Source organism: Hylobates moloch, unplaced genomic scaffold (genome assembly GCF_009828535.3).
Source record: "Hylobates moloch isolate HMO894 unplaced genomic scaffold, HMol_V3 SCAFFOLD_2, whole genome shotgun sequence".
NCBI lineage: Eukaryota > Metazoa > Chordata > Mammalia > Primates > Hylobatidae > Hylobates > Hylobates moloch.
In genome coordinates, this window is record NW_026652277.1 from 177,130,972 (window position 1) to 177,144,723 (window position 13,752).

The following is a 13,752-nucleotide window of genomic DNA, read 5'->3' on the forward strand; positions in this document are numbered from 1 at the left end:
ATGAAGTGGTATCATATCACTTATTGGTAGAATACCACAGCTAAAGATTTATACTTTAAATTATATACTCAAATTAATTAAACAAAGAGTTACATACACCTAAGAAGCCAAAAAAAAAGATGATAAATGGAAATACAAAAAATATCTAATGGGGCCAAAAGAAAGCACAAAAATAAAATAAAAAGAAAGATCAGAAGGAGCAAATAGAAAATGAATAAGCAAGACAGAGTTTTAAACGTAATCACATTAATAATCACGTTAAATATGAATGGTCTAAACCCACACATTAAAAGGCAGAAATAGTCGAATTGGATAAAAGATCAAGACACAATTATATACAACCTATAAGAAATGCACTTCAAACAAAGAGCCCCAAATAGGTTTAAACAAATAATTTTAAAAGATATACCATCCTAACACTAACAAAAGAAAGCTAGAGTGGGTATATTAATATCAGACAAAGTATATTTCAAAGCAAAAAATATTCCCAGGAATAAAGACCACCATGTCATTACAATGAAGGCGTCTACTCATTAAGAGGACATAATAACCCTAACCTAATAGAGTAGCTTCGAAATAAAACAAACAAAAAACTGATAGAATTACAAGGAAAAGAGAAAACCTAGAGGTATAGTCAGAGATTTCAATGCCACCATCAATCCTGGAAAGGACAAACACACACCACATAAGGATGCGGAAGACTTGAGGAACATGCCTAACCAACGCAACACGTTTCTGAGGTACTGCGCCGCCAACAGCAGAGTCTACATTCTTTTCAGGTGTACACAGAACACAAAGCAAAAGCAATCCATTCAAGCCGTGCAAAGTATTTCCTCGGTCCATGTGGTATTAAACTGGAAATCAGTAAAAGAAAGAGCTCAAGAAAGACCTCAAATATTTGAAAACAAAACAGCACACTAATTTTAGATAACCCATGAATCAATGACAAAAATCAAAAGAGAATTTCAAAAGTATTTTGAACTAAATGAGTATGTAAACATTTTCACAATTTGGGGGATCCCCTAAGGCAGCGTATGGGGGAGTGTAGGGCACCTACAGCTGTGTCAGGGGCTTCTGAGAACAGAAGGGGGCCCCAAGGGAGGCACAGAGGTGACTCCAACTCTGCAGGACGACAAGCTCCAGCCTCTCTGCTCTGTGCCAGGCTGCACGACAGCCCTGGGCACAGGACAGGGGAGATTGGAGGGGACGTGGGGAGGGCGTGTGGGCATCACAGTGAGACCAGTGGGAGCTGGATGGAAGGTTAGGCTCAGGGGCATTTGAGACATAGAAACTGGTTAAAAAAGAAAAAATCTGTACAATCTGCAGAAGTGAAATAAGGAACAGCGAGGGGTGGGGAGGCTGAGGAGATACAGGACGAGCTTGCAGGAGGGCTCCACGGCTTCCGCTCAGGCTCTGGGAGTTGCAGGTGACAAGTCAGGAGGAGAGGAGGCCACAGCCCAGGAAGGAAATGCCTGGGCTGGCTCAGAGTCCAGAGTGTGAGCACAGCAGCGCAGCCGGGGGAATGCCTGGAGCAAATGGGTCTAAAGGAGACACGCTGGGGCTTTTGGAAAATAATCAGAGATCACAGTTTAAGATGAGGAAAAGTATGATAAAGTCAGAGGCAGCATCAACTGAGGAGACAATAAAGCTGACAGAGGACCCCAGAGAAACCTGCACGTGGAGAAAGGTTTCCTGCTCAGTCCGCCCTGGATGCCACCCTGCACCGTGGCCTCCGAGGCTGCTCTGCCAGCCGCAGTCGAACCCAGGCTCCTCCACCTCTTTCCTGCAACTCCACTGCAGCCAGGGTCAGGGACAGAAGAAATGGAGTTGGTAAAAAAGACAAAACAAAGCCAAAAAAGTAACAGCTGAACCACGCGTGAGTCCTGACGGGAGCCCATAACCCCAACAGGGTCTCCACCAACCAGACCCCGAACACTGAAGTGTTCAGCTCACACCAGTCAGACCCAACTTGGCTTCAACTCCAAACATGTGCCTGAACTAACATCCGTGTGTCTCTAACAAACCAAAGGTTATTTTCAGTTTAAAATACAAGCGTACCTTAAAAGAAAAGCTGTATTCGAGGCAGAGGGGATGTCTGTGAAGGAGGCCGCATGGAACTGTGCTCACGGGAGGCAAGAGGAAGGCCCTGGCCACAGGGACACAGCCACAGCCGTCTCTTTGGCTTCAACATCATTAAGATATAAGTTTAATCAAAACAGATTTTATTTCTTATTTTACAATTTAAAAATCTAACCCATGAGGATAAGAAAGCTTACTTTCCAAATTCAGAGTCTGCCTTAATTTTGTGATTTCTGAGCCCACACCAGAAGGGGGACACGGGTGGGTGGAGGTTTAAAAGGAAGAGTCTGAATTTCTTGAGCAGCTCAGAGGCGCTAAAAACGTCACATCCGTGACATGATCCAGCCTTCACAAGACAGTGGCTGTATTAGTCAGGGATCCCTAAAGGGACAGGACTCAGAGAGGAGTGTATGGAGGGGAGTTTATTAGAATTCACTCACACCGTAACAAGGTGAAGTCCCACAATGCTCTGTCTACAAGCTGAGGAGCAAGGGAGCCAGACCAAGTCCCAAACCTCAAAAGTAGGGAAGCTGACAGTGTAGCCTTCAGTCTGTGGCTGAAGGCCCAAGAGCCCCTGGCAAACCACTAGTGTTAAGTCCAAGGTCCAAGAGTCCAAAAGCTGAAGAATTTGGAGTCTGATGTTCACGGGCAGGAAGCATCCAGCACAGGAGAAAGATGGAGGCAGGAGACTCAGCTAGTCCAGTCCTTCCACGTTCCTCTGCCTGCTTTTATCCTAGCCAAGCCGGCAGCTGATTAGATGGTGCCCACCCACACTGAGGGTGGGTCTGCCTCTCCCAGCCCACTGACTCCAATGGTAATCTCCTCTGGCAACACCCTCACGGACACAGCCAGGACAATACTTTGCATCCTTCGATCCAGTCAAGTTGGCACTTGGTATTCACCATCACAGAGGCACAGGACAGCGGCAGGCAACACGAGGCTGTGAGACGCTGCACTGCTTTGTGGCTCCTGGATCCGTGTCCCTCCCTTGCCACCTCCTGACCTCTCCGTGGCTAACCACCGCCCACATTTGGGGAGAGTGTGCTGGGCTGCGAGTCAGATGCGAGGCTCCCTGGAGGACAGCGTCAGCTGGAGGCGGCTCTAGCACTCAGCACCTGGACAGAGCCCGGTGCTCACACTGGCTCCCGTGAGAGACTCTCGGGCTCACCCATCTGCCCTGGGAGTGGCCCTGACTTCTCTTCTAGCACTGGAACACTCCATGGCTCCCGTCTCCCAGCCCAGTTTTCTGGCCCCGCCATCCATTCCATCAGCTAGCCCTTGATGTGCCTCAGGTAACCAAACGCGTGAGTGAGTGAAGTAATGAATGCCCATGTCCTCATGCCAACACCCATGTGGACCCCACATGCAACCACAGGTGCAGAACAGGCCAGGAGGTAAGTGACCATGCCAGGGACCAGCACAGGGGAGCCGGGGAGACCCCACCGGGTATGCTGTCAGCACGCACTCCCTTCCACCTGCCTGAAGCCTCGCCGAGCCCAGCCCAGCCGAGCCTCAGAAGCCTCCCCGCCTGGGAGCGCGGTCCCGCCACCTTGCTTACATGGCAGGAGATGTGTTCTGACCAGCACGGGACAGAAACTGCGAATCAAGAGATACCTAGTACTCCCTTCCTGGTGAACAAACTGCTCACGTTGTTGTGTGTGCTTCTGCCGAGACTTAAGGCCCGTTTCCAAATGCAAAGCCTAATTTTTTAGGGGTAAAATTTTATACCAAGATTAAACTTTAGTCACCCAGCAGAAGACTAAATCTTAATATGCAGTTCTACATCATATTCTACATTAGAAACATCTAAGGAAATCAAGAGTCTATTTCAGATAAGGCGGAACACTGCCCCGCATCTGTGATCCATTTAATATTTCAAAGGGACCCTGAAGTCTCATCCCCTAAAAACACCTCCACCAGGTATTGGAAATCTGTATTCCCCTGCTTGCCTTACGCAGTGGAGAAACTGAGTGTTCCCTTCACAATGTGTGTTCGTAATCACACAGATGCTGGAAGGGTTCGAGCATGCCCACCAAGCCACTTTATTTCCTTAATCTGTTCCTAAAGAGTCAATGTTAAAGAACAAGTTTTGTAAACCAAGTAACATTTTTAAAATTATTCTGTTTTTAGAGATAGGGTGTCACTCTGTTGCCCAGGCTGGAGTGCAGTGGTCCGATCCTGGCTCACTGCAGCCTCGACCTCCCAGGCTCCCGCGTAGCTGGGACTACAGGCATGAGCCACCACACCCAGCTGATTTTTCATTTTGATGAGGTCTCACGATGTTGCCCAGACTGCTCTCCTGGGCTCAAACGATCCTCCTGCCTCGGCTTCCCAAAGGTTTGGGATTACAGGCATGAGCGACTGCACCAAGCCCCGTTTTTTTAATTAACTGATAATTACGAGCTCAGCTTTTACTCTTATGATCAATGTGTCTTCAGTAGCTCAGTTTTGTCTGTTGTTATTTGTTAGAAGAAACCAGATCAATTACATAAGAAGTAAAACATTTCGTAATGTAAACAATAGCACCACTAGACAAAGCTCTGATTCTGATTTCTAAAATTCCTCAAGTCAATTCTGAGAGTGACAGCAGGGAAGAAAGCTTGTGGCTAGACAGCAGCCCTGCTCACCTGGGCAGAGGTGAGGGCAAGGTGGTCTGACAGCCCTCACTCCTGCAGGGAGCCCCTACCCCACAGAGGGGCCGGCCCTCCAGCACCTACCACAGACCCTGAGAGTGGCCACGGTCCCAGGGGCCTGGAGCAGACTCTCAAACCACGTCACGTGATGAGAAACGACATAAATATTTTGATGATGACCATTAATTGGTTTTCACTGTTCTGTCATTTATTAAGATGGGCATGTACTGAGTATCTTTGTATTGTTTAAATCAAATAGCCAAGGAACCTGAATTCCGGGGCCTATTGGAGTTGAGGCAACGTTAGAGAATATTGGAGGACTCACTCTCGCCCTGGGTGTTGGGAGACTGCCACGCATACATCATGTAGAAATGCTTTCTAAAAAGGATAATCAGATTCCAGTGTGGGGGATTCAGACAGTATCAGAACTGAATTTGGTAACAAAATCAGCCACAGTCTGCGCTTGACCAAGAACACGCACAGGTGTGCATTTGAGACAGTGGATAACAAGTGTGGACATTGAAACTGGGAACTCAACTCCAAAAACAAAATTAGTATTTACTCTACTTGGCTTTATTTTTTGAAAATGTGTAATAGGCCAGGGCAGAGGGGAGGCATCCCACACAGAGATACCTCAAGCACTGGGCAATGCCTGGGAGCCTCAGGCACCAAGCAAGGAAACAAAGATGTCTGCGTGGCCCAGAGTCTGATGGGCAGCAGCTCGAGCCAGGTGGGGCTGTCTGGGGGACCTTTGGAAATGAGTCAGGCACTTTGGGCTGTGACAGTGACACCTGGGGTAATCGGTGCTGTTGGGGAGGACCAGAGATGCCACACATCTGGCATCACGTAGGTCAGTCACGCACACTTTGGGTTTGTCCGTGATAAACACCATTTGAACGGGGCCCTTCCCTGCAGGTGTGAGGAGTCCAGGTTGGGGCAGTTACAGAAAAGGGCACCCTCACAGATGGTCCACGTGGCCAGAACAGTGCATGTGCCTGTTGTGGAAGCATAAAGTACACTGACTAGTTTAGGAGTATCACTTTCTGGCCAGTGTGAAATTCCCAGTAAGATATCCTCAAGCTCTAAGTAGCTTCTTATACAGACTCCCTGGCTAAATGAAGCCAGGGCAGGAACTCCTGGGGGGGGTCCCTGACGCTCCCCAACAGCAAAAGATGAGAACTTCACACAGAGCACCAGGCGCAGACGCTCTAGTGCAAGAGCCTAGGAGGTGCTTCCAATAACCGCAAGCAAGACTGAAGGCAGCGTGCTGAGAAACACAGTGTGGCCCACACCTGTGCCCTGCTCTGAAACAATAAAACTGTACTGGCCGGGAAGAAATTCTGGAAGCTCTCTCCATCCCCCTCAGCCCCACAGCTGATTCCTGTCTTAGAAGAAGCAAAACCCAGCGCTGAGTCCTACTTTTTAGGATGCTCCCAGGACCTGTACCTCTCTTTCCACACCAGCTTGGAGGCTGCAACTCTGAGAATAAAGTAGGAATCCCACAGAAGAGGAGTCAGAGTGGCGGTCCACTGTGTCCCTAGAGAGGCTGGCCCTTGTACCCCAGCCACTCTGCAGACGTAAAGCTGGGAGCAAGGGCCGCCAGCTCCAGTGCTGAGAACACGGTGCGGAAAAGCAGTATCTGTGTTCCAGGATGAGTAAACAGAGACCCAAGGGAGCTGCCGAAACCGCACTGTAAAGGAGAGGGAGCATCAGCTCCACCAGGAAGAGCTTCTCCCTCAACAGGGCTTGGGGAGACCAGTGGTTCTCAAACACGTCCGTGGAAGCCCGAGTCTGACGGCAATCACTCAGGAACCACAGACTGAAGGAGAAAGAGGCGGGAGGTGAGTCCCAGGCTCTGCCACCACCCAGCCAGAAGCCCCCATGATTGTGCAAGGTTCCATTTGGGCAAACGGTTTCAAAGTAAAAAAGTACTGAAAACCACTTCTGAAGGAAAAAAAAACATTTCTTATAACATACTTGCTCCACATCTTGTACATGTCTTTCATGAAAAATAAGCAAGAATCTGTAGGAGCCGACAGGAAAGGCACAGCTGAAATGAGACAGCCATGCCCAGAGAGTAAGGACACAGGCTCACTCTTCAAGTCACTGAACTCACTACTTCAAGTCACTGAGCTCAGTACTTCAAGTCACTAAGCTCAGTAGGGACTTGCAGCTGTGGGAAATAAAATGGATGATGTAGAAGACCCAGTTGAAAACAAATTCTCAAAATGCTGAAGAAGAGGGCATAAACCCTAAAATGCTCACTTTCTCTTTTCAAAGACAATAAAATTAAGCTAATTGGTTGACAAACAGGGAAGACCCAACTTTCCAATACTACATATTCCTGAAGGACAGATGGAAACGGATGGATTGATGACCTCACAGTTCCTCATGGATTAAGGGGCCATGCAACACCTGATAGGGGCTCCATTGTTTTCCAGTATTTATGCTTAGCTGTTTTATTTAAAGATTTCAAATCTTAGAAGAAAACAGAACTGAGAGGAAATGGGTTGTTCTCTCATTTCATGCCCCTCATCCCCGTGCAACTTCTCTGTGGGATGTGGTACCGTGTCTGAGTATCAATCGTAGGGCTGTGGTGCAATATGGTTTTAGAAGGAAGCCACAAGCCCCTGGTTTGCTGTCCCTGCTGGATCCCAAGAGGAAGAGACGCCGCCCACCCAAAAGCTTTGGAGCCCCTCTTCCATCAACAGAGAACGCAGCGAACAATTCCACAAAGACAGCAGGAATGCACAGAGGTTGGAGTGGCAGGCAAACAGCCAACACACAACAGTGGGACTGTGATGCTACTGCAGCATGAGTTTCTCATGCACCAAGATGGCTTCGTACACAGGAAAATTATTTATGGTTTATTTTGATGTTTATAAAATTAAAATTCAACTCATTAAACACTTAACATTTTAAAACCCTAGTCTTTAAGCCTTTAATCCTATTTAATATCTTTTATTACATTTAGCAATCTAGTAAATTTTAACAATCACATGCAAAGTAGCCTTTGATTCATGTTCGGTTAAGTCACAATGAACAGATTAAATCCCTTAGGCAATGAGTTAAAGTTACAACTTTGTTAAAGTATTTTAAAATTGTTAAGCTTCATTTTAAATTTACTATATTAGATTTTCTTGAATACTTACATGACAAAAATAAAATGTAAGATGGTCCTGAGTTCTTAATCAATTATTAAAAATCTAACAAAGCAAACATAAATATGGTAAATTTTAAGTTGTCTTAAAAATTTAAATACTCATAAACTTAGTAATACAGATGTCAAATTAGAATCAGATCTTTTAAAATATCAACATCCTTAAAGGATTGCAAATGCCTTAAATATTAATTATTCCAGGTTATTCCTAAATTCATGCAAGTCTATTAATGCTATGGGTTTGGTGTATTTTGCCATCTCTACATTTAATTCTAGCCACTAAAGAAATCTTTTCCAGTCTGAAGTGATTTGGGGTTACCATTCTAGGGGAGCTAGAATTGTTTAATGACCAAAGATTTCGCCCTCTCCCAAAACCCAGAGCCATCTACACTCAGAATGAGTCTTCCTGCCTAGATGACACGCAAGCGGAACCCTTTTTGTAACTGCTGTAACAGCGGGAGTCTCCAAACCCCACCCTCAGAGAGCAGGCTGGAGCTCTCAGGCTCAGGTGGTGCCTTTTCCTCTGGCCCTTCTGGAGGCAGCTATTTCTGTCTCCTGTTGGTTGGGTTTTGCTGTACTTAGCCCTTTTGAGGGCAGGAGTATCTTCCACACTGCTGGGAAGAACCCTGATGCCATCATGTCAGGCACCACGGAATGCCGTTACCTCCTCATCTACCTTCATGGTCTGCGGGGTCATAGTGTACCCACGTGGACTCGGCAGATCTCTTGTGCTTCATGCTGGTCCCACCACCACACTCACGGCCACAAGGAAATCGCAGGTGCTCTTCATGGAGCATGGGGTCGGGGGGTGGTTTAGTCAACGAGAAAGACCTGGGTAGCTAACAACTTAACTTTGAACAAGGACAAACACAAGGACTAAAACAGAAATGAAAAACAAATTTCAACACAGATGAAGACACTAGACCAGGTGGGACCCAGAAGGAACACAGGAGAGAAACAGAACCTTCTCCAACTACTGTGAAGTGTGAAGTGCTATCTTCAGGAGGACACGAGACCTGCAGTGTGTACGTGATGCTTCACTCCCAGGAATACTTGCAGTAAATCATGCAATTCTCTTTATGGACATACGTTTACTCATTCTCAGCAGTCCTTTCTGTTATCTTTAAAAAGCTCAACTGGCCGGGTGCGGTGGCTCATGCCTGTAATCCCAACACTTTGGGAGGCCTAGGCGGGTGGATCACCTGAGGTCAGGAGCTGGAGACTATCCTGGCCAACATAGTGAAACCTCGTCTCTACTAAAAATACAAAAATTAGCCAGGCATGGTGGTGGGCACCTGTAATCCCAACTACTCGGGAGGCTGAGGCAGGAGAATTGCTTAAACCCGGGAGGCGGAGGTTACAGTGAGCTGCGATTGTGCCATTGCACTCCAGCCTGGGTGACAAGAGCGAAATTCTGTTTCAAAAAAAAAGAAAAAAGCTCCATTTAGGAAATCTCTCCTCATAAGACAGGACACAGGCCAGGAGCCTCCTGTGGCGGCCAGGAAGGAGGGGACAGCAGGAGGCTGCACCTCAGCCTCGCCCTCTCGGCCAGGACCACTCCCTGCCCGGTATTCTCTGTATACAAGCATCATCACCGAGCAGACTGTTTCAATTATGAGTTCTTAGAAAGAAATAGTGCAATCTTGCTCCTGAATTTATAAATTAGCTGAAATGGTGATCACAAATATCACAGGTTTTTATCCCACGTAAAAACCAAAGAATGTAACATTTCCTCCAGGTACATGCTTATGTCATTTTTCCCTGGCAAAGCTAAACCACAACTCTCAAAGCAATACAGCCTAAATAAAACAGATTTAAATTTCACACCCACATGCCTTAGTCAGAAAAAAATAAAAAATAAAAAAATAAAAAGATGACCCAATGAAGAACACTGGAGATTTAAAGTTTCCTAGAAGTTAACAATGCTGTCTTTGCATTTCTATTTGTTCAATGACTCACACCGATTACTTCTGATAACCCGACTCTCATCAAAATCTTAATGAAGTGAACGGCATGCAACTGAATTCCCAACTTTCTGGACTCAAACCAGCAATTAGCAGGAAAAGAGCCATGCTATCCTGGCATAAACACTTATGTTACACATTCAACATCCAGCAACCACTCAAAAACTGCAACAGGCCAGGTGCGGCAGCTCACACCTGCAATCCCAGCATTTTGGGAAGCTGAGGTGGGAGCATCCCTGGAGCCAGGGAGTTTGAGGCTGTAGTCAGCAGTGATCACACCACTGGACTCCAGCCTGGGTGACAGAGCAAGACCCTGTCTAAAACAAACAAACAAAAAAATACAACACACAGCAAAGAGCAGGGGAGGTTTGGAGGGAGATCAACTGTCTCTCGACAGAGCAATTAACAGAACTAGATTCAAAAATAACCCAGATATTGGCACTGTCAGTCAGGAATTAAAAATTATTATAATATGTTAAAGGTTCTACTGTAATTTCAACAGAGATACAAATCTCTGGAGAAAAAATTATCTAGGCCTAAGGTAATCAGAATAAATCAAATTGGAAAAAGAAAACAAAACAAAACACGAAAGGTCAAACCAAATCTAGAGGAAACATATACTGTAAATACAAAGATGAAAATTTTAGTTTTAAATTAAAAGCTACAGCAATCATTAGGTAAAACATTGAGTCCGAAGTATAAAGAGATGAAGGATATAAACATGCAATTTAAAAATTAAAAGAATTCTAGGCCAGGCATGGTGACTCACGCCTGTAATCCCAGCATTTTGGGAGGCCAAGGTGGGCAGATCACAAGATCAAGAGATCGAGACCATCCCATTGTGGCCAACATGGTGAAACCCCGTCTCTACTAAAAATACAAAAATTAGCTGAGTGTGGTGGTGGGTACCTGTAATCCCAGCTACTTGGGAGGCTGAGGCAGAAGAATTGCTTGAACCTGGGAGGCGGAGGTTGCAGTGAACCGAGATCGCGCCACTGCACTCCAGCGTGGGCAACAGAGCGAGACTCTATCTCAAAAAAAAAAAAAAAAAAAAAATTAAAGGAATTCCAATACCTAGTAGCCTGTGGGACAAGGTGCAATCTCACTAGTATTCAGAGTGGTAAATTAAAATCAGGAGGTACAGTTTCTTGACAATTAACAAAGGGAATGCAAGTCTCAACAACCAAAGTTGGTGAGGAAGCAAACAAGAGGAAACATTTTGAGACGCATTTGTCTATAGCAGAACCCTTTAAAAGTTTATTTTTCTCAGTAATACTACTTGTGGAGAAAGTAATCTATCTTGAGAAAATAAACCCAGATACAAAAAACATTCTATGCCCAAAGACATACATCAAAACACTACTTATAGTGCCAAAATATTGAAAACCATGTCAATGTCCACTCTAAATGATATAACTACTTATAGATAAATCAGTTTGCAAATGTCCATTTCTGCCTTTCCTGCATGTGTCAATGTGCCACACACCGGCCCCCAAAACAGAGCCATCCCCAAACCGCCCTGCAGGCCTTCCCTCCACACTCCCGCTTTCTTCCCTTCCCAGGAGGTTTTGTTGCAGCCTGAAGGGTGCACCTGGGCTCTGCACGCAGACCTCTGCCTTCGTCTATGTCCTGTCTTTCACTGAAACTCTCCGACAACCCCCCAAGTTTCTACCTTATGTTCTAAGGTAACAGTACTGACACGGTCTAGATGTAACTCAGTATAGCTGGAAAGACCAAAGCAAGTCTTTTTATGATAAAGCCTGCACAACTGAGAAATGCAAAATTGAAAATAAAGCCCAACTACCCAATACAATATGAAAAGAGTTTTTATATCATCTTACATTAATCCTCTTTTATTTCATTACAGTTGACCCCTGGACAACAAGGGTTTGAACTGTGCAAGTCCACTTATAGACGGATTATTTTTCAACCAAACTCAGATCAAAAATACAGCCTCCCAGGATGTGAAACCCAAGCATATGGAGGGCAGACATTTTGACTATGTGGGTTCTGTAGGACTTGAGTGTGCAAGGATTTGGGAGCACATGGGGGACCTGGAACCAATCCCCCGTGTAGACCGAGGGATGACTGTAACTATTTTACAACTGACAAAAGATAAAATTGATGATTGTGATAGTAATATAAAATCAATTTGATAATATAAGGTAAGGTGATATTTGTGACTCTGTTATCCCTTCCAATAAATTATATCTCTTTGTATCCGCGTGTGAAGCAGGTTTCTCCACACTTAACCTGCACGCTTCCTGTTCTTCCTGAACTCCCTGTGTGAACAGTAGGCTCCCTCTGCAGCCCACACTTTCACACTCAGGGACCCATCAGTTACATCACAGCTTTCTTTCGTCTTTTGCATCTGTGGTTTGAGATACTTCTGCCTTGCTAGTTTTTTGCTGGAAATAAGTCTTGCTTGGCTACCATCTCAGCCAGGATAATTTAACTATGAAGCTTCTTGAATTTGAGTTCCCATCCTAAGCAGTTAAACAGCTACACTGGCATCTTATGACAAATATACCACTATCCTCAGATGTCCAACAAACTGAAGCTGACAACGCATCCCTAAGTCACATCTGATGGGGCGCATGTGGCGCGCAGCTGCAGTTCCTGGCAGGACACCCAGGTGTGCTTCAGAGTCTTGGATTCTGAAGCCACTCTGCAGAGCCTGTGGTCCCTTGTGAGCTGTTACAGTTCCTGACTCATTTTGAGAGTCCTCTTAGCCACAGGCATTGTTAGAATAATTTTGTAAGTACAAGTATAATCCTCTTCTTCCAAAAGACTCACAAGTCTTATTTTGACAACTGAGCAATAACAGTGATGAAAAACATGACTTTTTTTTTAAGCATATCTAGAAATTTACTCTGAGAGGCTCAAAACTTTAGTTTTGGAAAGCGGATAATCGTTCTCACAATTAAAACGTATTAAAACAAAACAAAAACAAGTCATGGAATCTGTCTCCCGCTTTTCAAAAGTGATGTGAGTTCCCTGAAACAAGATCGGTGAGTGCCACATCCGCCCCAGATGACACACTCAAAAGCAGGGTTCCCAGAACGTGCCGGCCTCGGTCCCAGCGAGAGGTGGGAAGCTCATCCTGCTGTGCCAGATCTTCACGACATGCATTCATGAGCCTGAAGTCATGGAGAGGGTGGGCCAGCATCCAGGACTCGGTGAGTGTGTGGTGGGGGCCGGCGCCCTGTCCCCAACCCTTTCTCACAGCCCAGTGCTCTCACCCTCAGTCCCGACACCACAGAAGCCACTGTGAGGGGCCAGGCCAGCCACACATCCAGGAAAGGAGAGCTAGAAGGACAATGGCTTATCTCTGCAAGCGTGAATTCAGATCAGGGAAGTCACCCGAAAGCATGAGATGAAAGGGAGGAAGTAGGGAGCGTGGGTGGGCATCGTGCAATCCATCGAGGGCCTGAATAGGACAGAAAGGCAGAGGAGGGTGACTTCACCCTAGTATTTGTCTTTCTACCTGCCTCTTTGAGCTGGGACACTATTCTCCTGCCCTTGGGCTGGGACTTAAACCAGTACCCCCCAATTCTTCCCCCATTCTCAGGCCTTTGGACTCAGGCGGGAACACCACCACCAGCTATCCTGGGGCTCCAGCTTGCAGACAGCAGATCTTGGGACTTCTCGGCCTCCACAACTGCATGAGCCAATTCACATAAAAAATTCCATCCATCCATCCATCCATCCATCCATCCATCCATCCATCCCTCTCCCTCTCTATCCATCCATCCATCCCTCCCTCTCTCCATCCATCCATCCCTCCCTCCCTCTCTCTCCATCCATCCATCCCTCTCCCCCTCTATCCATCCATCCCTCCCTCTCTCTCTCCATCCATCCCTCTCCCTCTCTATCCATCCATCCCTCCCTCTCTCTCCATCCATTCATCCCTCCC